Source organism: Osmerus eperlanus, chromosome 18 (assembly GCF_963692335.1).
Source record: "Osmerus eperlanus chromosome 18, fOsmEpe2.1, whole genome shotgun sequence".
Taxonomy (NCBI): domain Eukaryota; kingdom Metazoa; phylum Chordata; class Actinopteri; order Osmeriformes; family Osmeridae; genus Osmerus; species Osmerus eperlanus.
The window spans coordinates 13,143,501-13,161,059 of record NC_085035.1 but is presented as its reverse complement, the minus strand read 5'-3'; positions in this window follow the sequence as shown (position 1 = coordinate 13,161,059).

The window sequence follows — 17,559 nt, the reverse complement described above, 5'->3', positions numbered from 1 at the left end:
GCACAGCCAACAGACAAAGCACGGTACCATCACGGTACCATCACACCCTTCTCCTACCCCCGACAAGAAAAGGTACTTCCCCCTTTTGTCCGTATCTCCCAGAGCAAGAGCTTCAAAGCTTCTGGCCCAGCATGGGGTCAGGAACATGACCTGATAGTAACCTGTCCTGATAGTAACCTAACCATGACCTGATACTATGAGGCCACACGGCCTCATAGTATCAGACAAAGGATTTCTAAGGAAGAACTTTCTTTTGTGGATTTACAAACATACTCTCAAGGACTACATGGCTCATGTACCCCCTTTCCACCAAAGTGAACTGGGAGCTAGTTCGGAGCTGGTGCTAGAGCCAGTTCGGAGCTGGTTCAAGAACGGAGCCTTCTAAGAACCAGTTTGCTTTTCCACGGGCTAGAGAGCCACCACAGAGCCACGTCATTACGTCACTGTATACGTCTCATCTTTCCTAGGAATGCTAGCACGGAAGCGTCAAACACAAAGCAGAGCCCATCTAAAGGCTGTTTATTAATACGAAGAACGTGTTTTCTTGGCTATTTCGTAATACCCTGGACTCGCAGCAGTATGACAACACTGGCATTATCAGCGCAACATTTTATAAACTTTTGCTGTATAGTGCTTGTGTATTACATTTGTGTTAAATATAGGCTCAATAGCTCATAACATTTGTGTTTGTCATTTCACTCATTTGATAGGATTATGAGTCAGTTGGCTGAGCGGTGAGGGAGTCGGGCTAGTAATCCGAAGGTTGCCAGTTCGATTCCCGGTCATGCCAACTGACGTTGTGTCCTTGGGCAAGGCACTTCACCCTACTTGCCTCGGGGGAATGTCCCTGTACTTACTGTAAGTCGCTCTGGATAAGAGCGTTTGCTAAATGACTAAATGTAAATGTAATGATAAAACGCAGCAACTAGTGTCTGCACTGCGATGCTAGCTATGTTATCAAAAAGTCGGAGCAAATTTCCAAATTAGCATCAATAAAATAAGCACATTTTCAGAAACTACACTGCCCACTTCTCGTTACATTTAAATTCAGATGCTGATTTACAAGTACCGTTTAGCTGAAATATGAATTGTAAAAACTTAAAGCAATGGCGGTGAAAGGATTCTGTTCGTCTTGTTGGTCACGGTAACCCCGCCCCAAGCGGTTCTTACTTGGTTCACAATCTAGACCAGCTTCGAAGTGGTGCCCCTTGCGAACCAGGTACGAACAACGTACAAACCACTTTTCCGGTTCTCAGTCTGTCGAAAGAGAAAGAACTGGTTCGCGATTAAGCACCGGCTCCGAACCGGCACCCAAAATGCGTTGGTGGAAAAGGGGTAATGGACACTATTTCAATGACAGTAGTTGATGTGTTATAATGTGTGCTTTTCTCATTTACTTAGAATTTTGTTTAATTGATGTTTGATTATAACTTCCCATCAGGAAGAGTTACGTGATTTTAGATCCAAAATAATTGTGTCATACTAACAAAACCATTTATGAATGTTGTATTGTTATATTCTGAAGTTTAAGCATTCCATGGACATTTGAAATAACGGAACTCAAAGTTAGCAGCCACTTCACACTTCTAGGCAAATCTCAGGATGAAGCCCAGGTGGGGAATAACTGACCAATGACAGAGTTCACCTTCACATGGATACCCCCCTGTTCTTTGGAGTATATAACCCTGGCTTGTTCGTAGAATTAAACTGAAGTGAACGCGTCATTTCTACCTATTCCTCTAAACCTGCACTTTCACTGAGCGCCCGGAACTTTGACGAGAGATTCCGCTTTCTATTCATTGGACATAACGAACCATTGACTCCTTTCTTCAAACCGACAAAAGTAACTGCGAATTGCAATATTTCTTACTTGTGACATATTGGCATGTTGTGATTTAATTGTTGATGTTTGATTGTATTTTACAAATGATTTAGGCCTAATCTCAATACTCTCAATACTTACCCCTTACCCCTAGCCCTTATTTTTGCGCGTTCCCGTGAGAGTAAGTGGTGTTCCAATACTCTTTTTGAGCTAGGGGTAGGGCTAAGACAAAGGGGTATACACCCCTTAAAACAAAGTAAGTTCGGGAGCTTACTTGAAACCTAGGGGTATGTGAATACTGCGCTACCTGCAACAATGGCAGACAGATCATCCAGAGAGTCCCATAAATGTAATATTTTTGGCTTAAATAATTGATGAAAAAATTATGACAGTCTTGTTTTGTGCTTTACACAGTCCTGTACATAACATTTTTTTTAATCGCTAGTTTGCTGCGCTAACGTTACATTGCTGATTTGCACAACAGTCCCGCATTTCTCTGATAAGCCTTGAATGGACTCCATGTATGTCTACAGTTTTAATTAAACTCCATTAGCAGCGAATTTCAAACGAATTTCGTTTGATATCAGTGCATACACTATGTATACCCCGCTACAAGTAACTAGTTACGTTACTTAGTTACTTTCTGTAGAGAGTAAGGCGTTAAGTTACTTTTGCGTTCAGTGGCGCCTTAGTGGCCTCGACCAATCAGGGGCCTCTTAATAATAATACAAAATAATAATGATGATAAACGTCCGTATTCGCGGTGTCATTACTCTGCTCTACAGTGGCATCTGGTGGTGGAGGGAGCCCCCCCCCCTTATATAAACAAAATGTAACAAAAACTAGAGAGGGTACAATTTATGAGGAAATTGTAGGGTGTGCTTGCTTGCGTCGGTTGCAGATGGGTCCATTTAATATGAAACAAGCTGAACCCCCGTTGAGACAAGCTATTCTAACAACGTTGTCACCGGCAGTATTTTTCAGATGGAATCGCGATTCAAACAGTACCATCTGCTAACTGAGAATATGCCCCCAGACGCGACTTTTTGTTTTCAGTCTAGAGCCCTGCGTGGAGAAGCTGAATTGTGCTATGAGCAAGCTAGCCTAGCTGCTGTTGCTAGCCAAACTACATTGAGGGGATCGTTTGAATGCGCCGGAAATTAAAAACGTTTCTTTTGACATAAAGTTTAGGCTGTGGCATTGAAGACAGCGACGCACCACACAAGCTTGAGTTTAAATACATTATTTAATGTGACATTACTTACTGTACATGCAAGTTTTGAATTGCTTAAATGTATAATAATGCTAGTACACCATGGCACGATACGATACTTGCTGTGCAACAGCAATTCGTTGACACAAGGCACTTTTTGCCACAAAAACTGAATTTCAGCCTAAACCGTGCAACGGATGGGCGGGGGACCTCAAAAAATGAAAAAAAGGTCCATAGCCCAGGGGCCTCAAGTGCTATTGAGACACCCCTGTTTACGCCCCTGTTTACATGAATTTGCATGAAGTTCTTGAATCAAGAAACTCTTAAATCAATAAATAATTTTGTAAAATGCCAGGCAGAAGTCTAGTAGTTAGCTATCTCTACAATTTCCCGGGGGAATCGGGGTATAGTTTTTTTTAGTGTCTCCTGGGTTTACTGCTTTGGGGTTGGGGGTTGGGGTGGCGGCGGCGGGGGGGGTCGTCCGACCATGTAGAGACAGAAATTACATACCGCCGTGTAAATAAGTGTAAGGCAGATTTTCTGCGTACATGTACAGCTTGAGCCTCTGTAAGGTCAAGAGGTCATGCAGCGAGGCTCCCTCTGAGCAGAATATAGCACGCAGTCCAGACAGTGGGGAGACAGTAAGGAAAATCATGTACAAATAGGGCTTAACGACCACTTCACCTGCTGAACGTTCTAGTATATCAGTGCACTGACCACTGAAGACCCGTTAAGGAAGCAATTATGTTCATTCTATATCTGTACTGTCCAACTCATGTATTTAAGCATGGCTGAGAGACAGAGTTTTCACTCATGCCATCAGTTTGTCTTGAACTGATTGTTTGATCCGGCCACTCGACTAATAAACCAAAGTCAACTCCTTTCCTTTGTCGTGACTCCTTCCGGCTTGCCTTCTCCAGAATATCCATCCTATCAATAAGATAAATAACATAAGGCCATTTAGTTTCTTTAATAAAAGAGCAAGCTATAGACCTGTTTTATAGGAAAGGTAACCTTAACCCTTGTGTTATCTTCGGGTCATTCTGACCCATCAGTCATTGTGACCCACCGTCGTATTGCGACAACTTTACCGCATACAAAAACAAAGTGAAGCATTTTCTTTTAACCGTTGGGCTGTCTCAGACCCCCCACATTGCGAAGGTTAAAAGAAAATTATTTTTATTTGTTTTTGTATTGGGTAAAATTGGGTAAACACAACGATGGTTCGTTATGAACCTTTGGGTCATGTGACCCGAAGGCAGCACGAGGGTTAAATGACTTATTTTGTGATCTGGCGCTATATAAAAAATATATATATATTAACTTGACCATCCATGGGGGGAAGGGGGGGCGCCCCCATAATATAATGGTAGGGGAAACACTGTTTTTTGACTGGGGGATGTGCAAAGCATTATTTTAGCAGTTGCGATAAATACGATTTCCATGTGAGTAATAAGGCATGCATACCAACTTCTAGACATTTTGGCCTGATTAGGGGTGGAACGGTACATGTATTCAGGGCTCTTAAGTGTCACGCATTGAGCGTGACAGTCACTCATTTCGGTCTTTTGTCACGCACTCCCGCCACACATCGTATTTCTCACGCGGAAAAACTTTTTATATTTAATATGCTGTAGCGCCCAACCAAAATTTCTCTGGCCACGCCTCTCTCGCTATGGAACCGGCAGGAATAAAAAAAAAGAAAAGGTCTACACAATAGCTAATCAGAAAATAGAAATATTGCTCAAGCAGCCCTAAATTTTATCTCAGCACCCCTAAAAATAATAATAATTAAAAAGTTCATGAAGAAAGGGACATCTTTAGTTTTTTCATTCATTCAATATTTTGCATAATAATACATAGGCCGAAATTTATGAATTGTTATCCAGTGAAATTAGGGGATTTATAGGCATGCAAACGCCTAACCTTTTTGAAACCAAAATAACCTACGTTCGTGGCCGTGGCCAACACAGCATTTTACCCGTGCTTCCCAACTTTACAACTGGCTCTGGAACCAATGCTATACAAGCAATGTCTTTATGGTTAAAAGAACATGCCATTGTTTACAAGAGCACAGATTCTACATAGATCTAGCCTCTTAATTTTGCTCTTGAAGTGCACCAGATAGTTTAACTTTAAAATTTAATACATTTTCTTCCGGGGGAGCATGCCCCCAGACCCCCCTATAGGGTCAGGGGTTCATCGTATCCTTCTCACCTTTTTCACCCTTGACCTGTTTGTATGCCTGTTATTAGCAAGGGGGTTTTGCACTTTTGCAAGGCACTGTATTCATGTCACATTGTCATTGGGGGCTGAGCACCCCTAAAGGTCTGATCTTAGAATCGCCCCAGAGTCTAGGCCTAGTCATATTTTCGTTATCACACGATGACTGACATATTGTCACATTATAAACATATTTTTCAAAATCGGCTTAATAATTTTATTAGCACTAAATACATTTAAGTGTTTTGCATAGTCGATGTTATAGGTCACTTTTAAAATCATGTCATACTTTATCATTATATCCTGGCCATGGATGCATTAATCATTGCTGCCTTTCAAAGATGTCAGGTAAAAAGCAATTCATTCATTCATTCATTTTGAGGGGGGGGGCTGGGGGAGGGGAAATTTCACTCTTGCCTGTCTTCAAAACTTGAGAGCCCTGATGTATTCGTACCGAACCGTACGGTACGGGCGTCACATTTCGGTGCATGAAATTACACGGAGAATACACAGTATAAAAATAAATTAAACTTGCGTGCAAGTTAATTAATGTAATGCGGAACTACTGTTAGATACTCGTGTTCTTTAAGGACATCTAATCTGTAGCTCTGAAGCTCTGATTGGCGCCGCCGTGAGTCAGAGATAGGCTAGCTAGCAGCACTAAGGACGAGTATGGCGAGTGGTGGCGACCCACGAGAGATAGAGGACCCGCCGGCCTTTTTAAGATTTCAAGTTTGGGAGTTTCCCATTCAGTTACAGTAGTACAGGCGAGTGAGTGGTGGATAAGACAAGCACTGTGTGTTGGCGTTGTTTAGCAGTTGTGGGGTATGTGAGTGGAAATCTAACATGCTAACGCGCATCTGGTGTGTGCTAAATGACTACAAATATCCAACGCCATCACCCAGGTGTGTCAATCACTGGAACGAGACAAAAAAAAATGTTTTCAACTTCTTCCTACAGTGCTTATCCAGCCATTAGATACACATACAAATAGGGCCCAAAACAATTACTGATGCAATCGGAATTTACATGTCATCTTCAATGCGCCGTATTCATTCGTAGAGGAACCTGGTTTGTTTTGCTTTTCCGTCCCTTGTATCGAACCGGGATGTCTGAACCATGGTATGAACCAAACCGTGACTTCAGTGTACCGTTCAACCCCTAGTTGTTACTAATGCTCTGCAGTTTCAACATGCCAAATTTCACAACTTTTTTACAGTACTGAGGCCTGCTCGAAATGAGTCCGACTAACTGACATAAGTCTGGCTTATTCGGTAAACTTGCTTTATGAAGTTTACCGAATAAGCCAGACTTATGTCAGTTAGTCGGACTCATTTCTAGTTCATTCGGTTCCATAAAGCTAGCTCAACGTAGTTCTAACTCGGTTACTATGGCAACTTAGGCTGCAAAACTAGTCTGGTCCGGGGCAGGCTAACTGTCAGGCTTAGCGTGACTTGGTGCTTAACCAGACCTTCCTGTAACTCACCCTCATTTTCTTATTCTCATCAGTTCAATATGTTCAACATTGATAGAAAATCTACTTAAATAGCCTACATAGGCTAAAACATTTAGCCTAATGCATTAAACGATGATGAACAATGATTTGATACACGCCACGTTAAACGTAGCCTATGGATAGCTTAGTTTGTGATTTCAAATGTTTAGGCATCAGGCATAGGCCTATCTCAATCTAAATTATGCGAGTATAATTATCATAGCTATATAGTTATTAACAGTAGTCTACAATTGCAAAACAAACCTAAATCCATAGGCTACATCTATATCCTCCATTTTCCCGACACAACCATGTTAAAAAGTTAAGGCTACTGGGTAATGTATTGACTAATAGTAGGCTATTTATTTAAAACAATGTCAAAAAAAGTAAATTTACATGTGTTTAGAGGGTGTCTGTTTTTTTTATTAACGAAGTAACTAAAGGTCTAAAAAAGGACCTCGACCTACATAGCCTATCGTTCACGTCAATCATGGCGTGTCGTTTCATTTTGATGAAGCAGTGGATGAGGGAGCTGTCATAGTACAAGGCTTAAAGGGAACGTTCTTTCTGGAAGAAGTCACGTGGCCGTGTGCATTGCTTTTGCCGTGGTGGATTGTATGATCCATGTTTTACCTCTCAGGCTGCTTAAGAATAGGGTGCACGCGCAATTAGCTTGACTACTTAAATCTGACTTGAATTAGTAGGACTGCGTGAGCTGAAATTGGCCTTTATGGAACCGCTTTAGCCCTGCTTGACTTGTTAAGCTAATTCAATTTGGGACTTTAAGTCCAACTTATTTGAGCGGCCTTTATGGAACAGGCCCCTGGTCTAGGGGCTGCCATTGACTCCCATTGCACAAGAAAAAAGCCAACAATAACAATAGGTTCCCTTCTACCGGAGGAACCCTAATAATACTAACAATAACAATTGCCAAAGCATGCACACCAAATTATACTAACAAATACAATAAGTGCCTTCGCAGCTTTGCTGCTTGACCCCTAATTACAATGGGGTACCTAATCCTAATAAATAAATAAATATAATTTTCAAGGACAAGTCTATGAATAACATTAGATGCTGGTGACTTTGCCACCCAAGTCAACGAAAATGTATAGATGAAAGCAGAAAGTCATCGGTCTCGTAGCTGCTGTGCCACAAATTGTTTCTGATGCCAAATCTAGTATCTGGAAATGGTTGTGATAATACCATGAGAAAATATTTTCCGGTGTGTTCCCCAAATACTTTCTTAAATTACTTAAATCTATACCAAACCACAAGCAGAACCCCAGAGCATCATGGCTGACACATTACTCTCATCCCAGTCCTTGACAATGTCAATCCATGATCAAAATGCTTTAGGGGTCTGAGATGCACCTGGGGTGTTCATTCAAACACAAAAACATACATGCACACACACTACCTCTATAGTGACTCACTTTCTTTTCTTAGCCGCACCCCTCTGCCCACACACACACACTCACCCTTTTATTATCTCTTATGTTCTGATGTGAGATTGTAGCTCATTAGACCTGATAAAAAGATGGGCTGATTGATCAGGCAGGGAGGCTATTGATCAGACTGATCCTCTCCTGTAACCCTTGGCCTTAGATTGACAGCAGTTCCATAATGAGGCCTTGAGGGCTAGAGGAGGATGGGGTTTTTTGTTGGTGTGGTGTCTGTGGGAAAGACCATCCAGGGGATAGGACTAAGATTCAATCAATCTGGTGCTGTTGTTGTTGAGATGCACTCAATAACCCCAAACTAGAACCGTATATCACTTGTTGCCAAAAACACATACAGCTTTGTGTTTATTGAGCTGAAAATAGAGTTTTCTGATTCCTCAGATGTGTCAATGTATATGCAATATAGAATGTTTTGTTAATGTTCCTGTGTATTTTATGCCGAACAATATATTGGAATGTACATTTCAGTTATATTATGTACATTTCTTGTTGTTTACCAACCTCAACACATTTTAGAATGTGATATTGTTTTCCTGCTGCACCTGGCAAGGTTAGTCTTTGAATTTAGTCTCAAAGCTAAACTGTAAACCAAAGGAAAATGAGAAGTATCATGTTCATAGTTGGTCACGGTTTGGATGTCTGGACAAATTCTTGTGTAATGGTCTTGTTTTTACCATATATCAATTTCCACTATTTTGTCACACTACACATTGTGCAATCCATCTATTTAAAGTATGCATTTATGGTTTCTTGACCAACACAGCAGTTGCCTTCCCTTGTGTCTCAGTCTGATCAGTAATAATGCAGTAATTCTAAACAACACAAAGCCAAACTACACAAAACTCTTTCATGGTGAAAATCCTTATTCCTGAGAAAAATGTAGTGATTCATTTAAATCCTTTTTGTGTTTTGAATGTAGGTAAGGCATTATTCTCAAATCAGCAACAGCTATATTAAGGAAGGGAGATATGGAAAGAAAAAGACAGACAAGTTCACAAAGATAGAAAACTAGACAAACAAGGACTGCAATTAAATTAAAACACACTGACTAGCGGCTGTGCGCTTCAACACACTTACCTCACTCCCTTTACTTACATCTCTTCTTAAGTAGAACACACTCTATAGTACACCTGTTCAAACAAAGGCAAAGACATAGAACTCCCTCAAAAACTCACACATACATAGTGCCCACAGTGTTTGCAGTTGGCATACAATTTTATTTTGTTGTTGAACTGGGGAAAAATCACCTACTCATCAAAAACCTAGCCCTAAAGGTATTGTGCAATGACTCTTGCTAAATGAAAAGGAACACTTTTGAAAGGTGTTAGTATTTAGATGTACTCATAGTGGATACTTCACTGTGTGTTGACTTGGTTCCTGGGTACGACTTGTGTCTTTGGCTTTTAACACAGTATTATAGTTGCCTTTCTTTGTCTTTTTTGTTTGCTACACTTGTTTTGTGTATTGTGTTATTTTATGTCTTTTGCTACTGACTGTACAGTACTTTGGTCAACGGTTGATGTTCTTAAATGTGCTACAAAAAACTTGACTTGACTGTGTGCCTATGTTTGACAGTGGTTGAAGTGGTACATTTTGCATCTGACAAAATACTTGGCACACAGATACATATTCATGGACAAATGTACACATGGACATGCACACTCTGAAATATGTTTAATACACACATACTTATACTTTCCCATCACTGCCAACTCTATATACATACACCTACCAATCTATATTAAGTTTACATTTACATTTAGTCATTTAGCAGACGCTCTTATCCAGAGCGACTTACAGTAAGTACAGGGACATTCCCCCGAGGCAAGTAGGGTGAAGTGTCTTGCCCAAGGACACAGCGTCAGCTGGCATGACCGGGAATCGAACTGGCAACCTTCGGATTACTAGCCCGATTCCCTCACCGCTCAGCCACCTAACATTATTTTAAATTAAAGCACTGTTTCCATGGCATGACATGAACAAATACAAAGGGTAAATCACAATTTCCCCAATGAAGGCAGTCAAAGCTATTGTGTTCTTGTCGACATTTAGTTTTCGGCAGCTGAGGGTCATGCTCCTGGTGCGTCGAACACAATAGTGGTGGACAACATCCTCTGGACTCAGAACTACAAGATAGATCATAAAATGAAAATATACATTACATACATACAAGTTTAATGTATAGTTATATTCTAACATGTGTAAATTGATTTCTTTAATGATCTATATTGTCTAATTAATTTATTTAGGATTCTGGTATTATTATTAGGGTTCCTCCGGAAGGGGCGAACCTATTGTTTTTGGTAGTATTCTTGTTATTAGGGTTCCTCCGGTAGGAGGGAACCTATTGTTTTTGGTAGTATTCTTATTAGGGTTCCTCCAGTAGGAGGGAACCTATCCTTTTTGGGTAACCCTTCCTTTTACAGTCCCTTAAGTACTAGGTATTTACGTAGAAAATAAATGGTATGTTTTGTGTATTATTGGGTATTACCGATTGGTACCAAGGTGGTAAATACAGAGATAATTCAAAGTATTTACCCATTAACTAAATACTAACGTGCTGGTTATTACTGGGTAATTTTCACTGTAAATTATAATGTGTTATTGGGTAAATACCACTGCTACTAAGTAGGTAAAGATGGCCAAGCTCCAGCAGAATTACTAAGAAAAAAACTCTACTATTACCCTGCAGTTACCTAAGGTTTATGTCTGTAAGAGTCCACATCTAATTAGAATATAAGATGGTACTTTCCAATAAAATACCTTTTCAGATACATTTATCGATGATGGCCATACTCATTTACTTGGCTGGTAACAACCTCCGCGGGAAGAGTTTTCCTCTACTATTATGGTAAATCTTCTTGGATACTGTGTAAGTTCTTGCGCATGTTTGGACAATTTACTCAGTAAGTAAGCTAAATCTGTACTGTAATAGGAAGCTGCGTTTGTTTCCATGGTGTTACCAGGCTCTTACCATATCCTTTTCAACTGTTCATTCCCATTTCCATGTAATAAACACAAACTTGGATTGTTTTTTTGCAATGTTACTAAGAAAAACATGACACTTCACTCTGTAAATTGTAACATTATTTTAAATTAAAGCACTGTTTCCATGGCATGACATGAACAAATACAAAGGGTAAATCACAATTTCCCCAATGAAGGCAGTCAAAGCTATTGTGTTCTTGTCGACATTTAGTTTTCGGCAGCTGAGGGTCATGCTCCTGGTGCGTCGAACACAATAGCGGTGGACAACATCCTCTGGACTCAGAACTACAAGATAGATCATAAAATGAAAATATACATTACATTAAATCACACAATTATATAAATATAATAAAGTTAAAAGAATGATCGAGCTAACTACTGTACATTTTGCGCTAAAGAAAATTAGATTTAATGTTATTTCACGTTAGCAACGTGGACGAGCAACCAGGCAATGGCGACTGCTAACATACACCATCGGTCTATTACCATCCATTAGCTGCTAGTAGAATGATGATTGGTCCAGAACATACAGTACTGTGCATAAGTCTTGGGCACCCAAGATTTTTTACACAAATAATGTCTTATACTGTATTTCTTAAATTAAATGCTACAGCTTTTCTTGAATTACATGTTTCGATGAGGGCGGTGTGTACACGAGGGCAGCTTTTATTATTATTATTTAATTCGTAATTAAGAACAACACAGGAATTGCGCAAAGCAGTTTATTAATCGGTAGGCGACATCTCTGGTGTCTCGTCGGTGAGGAGGCAGGTGAGGATACTAATAGTGATGCAGAAAGTTTTGTACCGTACCTATTTGTAGTAAAAATAAATTAGAATTATAGTAAATCTAAATTTAATGTTGCTGCATTTTTTCATTTAAGTGTATCAGATTTGAATGCAACGTTTAATCAAAGAAATATATGTAATATAATTTTTTTAAATTGTGCAGCAGTATAAAAGTGCAGTTTTGCTAAAACATTTGTTAAATATTTTTATTTCATTATTTCTTAAAGCATTTTTCCTTAACCTTTTTTTATTTTTATTGTGCCTAAGACTTTTGCACAGTACTGTAGTTTGAGGCCAAAGGGATGCTAGCCATTTTAATCTCACGATGTGTGATATCTGCGTCCAAAGTTTTGCTCGCGAAGAACACGAAGTTCCTGAGCGCTAATACAACTTAATATAATTTAACATCTGTTTTAGATGTATGTTTAGTAGTTTATTTACACAAATATTACTTCAGAGGACGGCTCAAGGTGGTAAAAGCTTAATAAGATGGCTCCAGAGGGAGAGGCTGCTGGCAAGGAAAAAACGATACCCAGTGTGCAACCACTTCTAAAAAAACAACATGACCACAGCATCCTTGGCTACCACAAAGGATACACTCAGCCAATCGATTATTCTGTATTCACAGAATGAATGTATTCACATATTACTTCAAATAGGTAGAATCTTAGATATTGTTTTATGTTACAGGAGCTGTAGAAAGACAAACCACAGGGGCCAAACTCATACTGACGTGTTCTATCATAGGTACAAAGTGATTTGAATTTTGAGTTTATATGGAGGTTTGTATAGATTTAACCTTTGTTCATGTTATGCCATGGAAACAGTGCTTTCATTTAAAATAATGTTACAATTTACAGAGTGAAGGGTCATTTTTTTCTTAGTAACATTGCAATGGAAATGGGAATGAACAGTTGAAAATTATATGGTAAGAGCCTGGTAACACCACAGAATCAAACATCTTCAAACAGCTTCCTTTTACAGTACAGTTTCAGCTTACTTACTGAGTAAATAGCCATGTTTTACCTGGTATCACTGTGGAATGTATATTACAAGTTCATAATAAGGGTAAAGTTGACAAAGTAATATTCGATTACAAAGGATATGGTAAGAGCCTAGTAACACCATGGAAACAAACACAGCTTCCTTTTACAGTACAGTTTCAGCTTACTTACTGAGTAAATTGTCCAAACACGCGCAAGAACTTACCCAGTATCCAAGAAGATTTACCATGATAGTAGAGGAAAACTCTTCCCGCAGAGGTTTTTACCAGCCAAGTAAATGAGTATGGCCATCATCGATAAATGTATCTGAAAAGGTATTTTATTGGAAAGTACCATCTTATATTCTAATTAGACGTGGACTGTTACAGACATTAACCTTAGGTAACTGCAGGGTAATAGTAGAGTTTTTTTCTTAGTAATTCTGCTGGAGCTTGGCCATCTTTACCTACTTAGTAGCAGTGGTATTTACCCAATAACACATTATAATTTACCATATATATCTCTATGTAGTTACCAACTTACTACCAGTGGTATTTAAATAGTAATATTTATAAGTTTCCAGGTAAATACTAAGTTTTGTTTACTGTCTTTACCTAATTATTACCAGTGAAAATTACCCAGTAATAACCAGCATGTTAGTATTTAGTTAATGGGTAAATACTTTGAATTATCTCTGTATTTACCACCTTGGTACCAATCAGTAATACCCAATAATACACAAAACATACCCTTTATTTTCTACGTAAATACCTAGTACTTAAGGGACTGTAAAAGGAAAGGCTACCCTATGAGTAAGCTATTCTTTACAGCAGCAACCCAGTCATCCCGTTGTCCCATTTTTATAGGAAAAGTACAAGACAATATGGCTATTCATAAACTCTCAACAGTTGATGTGTAGCAGAGAGGCTGACTTGCAACCTCATGCTCTTGAGTTTGAATCTCCATTCAGCCTGTTGTCGTTGGTCAACATGAAGTAATTTTGCTCTCTTGTTGTCCAACTCTTGATCTTCTACAATGTACATTTTCATAATATTTTTCCATTTTGCGGAGGAACCGCATCGCTTCTTGCAGCTATATTTGTCAGTGTTTTTGTTATTATTATTATAGATTTTTTTAATCTCTGTTGGAGTCAAGTAGTGGTAATTTAACTCTTGTTGAATTCATGTCATTTTGACAAATAATTTTCTATTCACAAGTTCAATAACGCACCAGCGATAGAATAAGTGATATGTTTTTATTGAGGCGGGGCTGGTAGCAAGCCAAGCCCGATTGAGTGGAGGAAGCTGGTAGCAGAGCCCAGCCTGGTGCGGTTGGTGGAGGCCGGTAGCAGAGCCCAGCCTGGGGTCCTTAGGGGACGAGAGTGTCATTACTGGGATGCACAGGAATGAATGATGATGTGAAGGGTGCATGCATATTTACCAGGCATTGAACTTGGGGTGTGGCGGAGAGTCCTATTGGGTCACGGCAGAGCAACAGCTGGAGCAGATCCCCAAAAGGAACAGACTCACCTAGCGGGCTGCAGCGAGGCTGATGTGAGCATGAGTGTGGTGGAGGTCAGGGAGGTTGGTCCTGACGTAGGAGCTGTATGCCTGGGAGAACCAGCGACCCAAGAGCTGGATGTTGTGGTCGGCGATGCCTTGGCTGGAAGCCGAGGAGGCCACACCGATCCTGAATGAATGTGCTGAGTAAAGAGAGGGGTTGATAGCTGATTTGGCAAGGAGGAGGCGAAACCACAAGCAGGAGGCGACGTGTCCTGATTCCGTGGTGAATTGTGGGCTGGAGGGGAGGGCATGACTTCCTGACTTGGAAAGAACCTGGTGGGGCAGGTGGGGAGACACACCAGAAGAAGTGGAAGAGCCGAGCCTTCGTATCTAACCGGGCAAATCGGAACCCCTGAGCACGGAAGAGCTCAGGGGCACACAAAATAGAAAAACTGGTGATGAAAATGACCAGAGACAAAGCAAAATAAAAGACTGTTCAACGAAATTTGTGGGTAATGAAATTGCTGAGTGGCTTTGGAAAACCAATTGCCACAGTGGATGGTGAGCAAGAATGTTAATGTCAAGCGCTGGTTATTGACAATGATAATAATAAATAAATAAAATTGTGGTTCCAAATACACTTGTTTAAATACAAGTTTTAAAGAAAGTCATAGTTAACAATTGTGCCAATTCCAAGTCTTGCCTTGAAAAACAATATAATTTTAAATTATAATAAATGTAACCACAATCCATCCATCCATCATCTTCCGCTTGTCCGGGGGTCGGATCGCAGGGGCAGCAACCTAAGCAGGGAGGCCCAGACTTTCCTCTCCCCGGCCACTTCCACCAGCTCTTCCTGGGGGACCCCGAGGCGTTCCCAGGCCAGCCGAGAGACATAGTCCCTCCAGCGTGTCCTGGGTCTTCCCAGGGGCCTCTTCCCAGTGGGACGTGCCCAGAACACCTCACCAGGGAGGCGTCCAGGAGGCATCCTTATCAGATGCCCGAGCCACCTCAACTGGCCCCTCTCGACGCGGAGGAGCAGCGGTTCTACTCTGAGCTCCTCCCGGATGACCGAGCTTCTCACCCTATCTCTAAGGGAGAGCCCGGACACCCTGCGGAGAAAACTCATTTCGGCCGCTTGTATTCGCAATCTCGTTCTTTCGGTCACTACCCACAGTTCGTGACCATAGGTGAGGGTAGGAACGTAGATCGACTGGTAAATAGAGAGCTTCGCCTTTCGACTCAGCTCCTTCTTCACCACAACGGACCGATGCAGAGCCCGCATCACTGCGGACGCCGCACCGATCCGCCTGTCGATCTCGCGCTCCATCCTTCCCTCACTCGTGAACAAGACCCCGAGATACTTGAACTCCTCCGCTTGGGACAAGATATCCTCCCCGATCCGGAGATTGCACTCCACCTTTTTCCGGTCGATAACCATGGCCTCAGATTTGGAGGTGCTGATTCCCATCCCAGCCGCTTCGCATTCGGTTGCGAACCGCTCCAGTGAGAGCTGGAGGTCACGGCCCGATGAAGCCAACAGGACCACATCATCCGCAAAAAGGATGGACCCCCTCAACGCCCTGGCTGCGCCTAGAAATTCTGTCCATATAAGTTATGAACAGAATCGGTGACAAAGGGCAGCCCTGGCGGAGTCCAACCCTCACCGGGAACAAGTTCGACTTACTAGACTCACCAGAGATTGTAGGGAGATGTCCATTCAGTACCTGCAAGCACACCACGCATGTTAACCTAATCAATCAGATGTTGATGTGTAATCTCTCTCCTGATGGTTCCCCTCTCTGCAGGACCCAGACGTGTGGCTCTGTACGGTCACCTGCACTACCAGACTGGGGAGCACAGGAAGGCTCAGGAGGGCTATGAGAGGACCCTGGACTTAGTGGTGGACGCCTCAGACACACATCCCATCTACCTGCACCTGGGCTCCATCTACCTGGAGGAGGCCAGGGGGAGATGGGCGGGGTCACACACACACATGAACCAGTCAGGGCTGCGTTTCCCGATAACGATGGATCGTAGCTGTTACGAGGGTTCTCTACGATCAAAATAACGATCCATGCGTTTCCGGAACATGCTCGTAAGGAGAATCATTGTACGTGTCACTTAAGTTGCACTTAACAAGATGCTGTCCATTGTACTGAAATGTGATTCTTCTGACGCAACTTTAAGACTTTAAAATTAAAACGTTAACCAAAATAATTGACGAATTACGGTACACAAAAAAATATTTCTCCACTTACTACCGGCAATGCGGACCAAACTCTGGCACCGGTCGTACAGGGACCGAACAGCCCCGATCAGGGAGTCCGGTACCCCGTACTCCCGGAGCACCCCCCACATGAGCCCCCGAGGGACACGGTCGAACGCCTTTTCCAAATCCACAAAACATGTGTAGACTGGTTGGGCGAACTCCCATGCACCCTCCAGAACCCTGCCGAGGGTATAGAGCTGGTCCACAGTTCCACGGCCAGGACGAAAACCACATTGCTCCTCCTGAATTCAAGGTTCGACAATCCGACGGACCCTCCTCTCCAGCACCCCTGAATAGACTTTCCCAGGGAGGCTGAGGAGTGTGATCCCCCTAAAGTTGGAGCACACCCTCCGGTCCCCCTTTTTAAAGAGGGGAACCACCACCCCGGTCTGCCAGTCCAGAGGCACTGTCCCTGATGTCCACGCGATGTTGCAGAGTCGTGCCAACCAAGACAGCCCTACAACATCCAGAGCCTTAAGGAACTCCGGGCAGACCTCATCCACCCCAGGGGCCTTTCCACCGCGGAGCTTTTCAACCACCTCGGCGACCTCAGCCCCAGAGATAGAAGGGCCCCCCCCAATGTCCCCAGACTCTGCCTCCACATCGAGGTCAGCAGCGCACCATCCCCACCATATACAGCGTTGACAGTGCACTGCTTCCCCCTCCTGAGTCGCCGGATGGTGGTCCAGAACCTTTTCGAAGCCGTTCGGAAGTCATTCTCCATGGCCTCGCCGAACTCCTCCCACGCCCGGGTTTTTGCCTCCGCGACCGCCAAAGCCGCATTCCGCTTGGCCTGCCGGTACACATCAG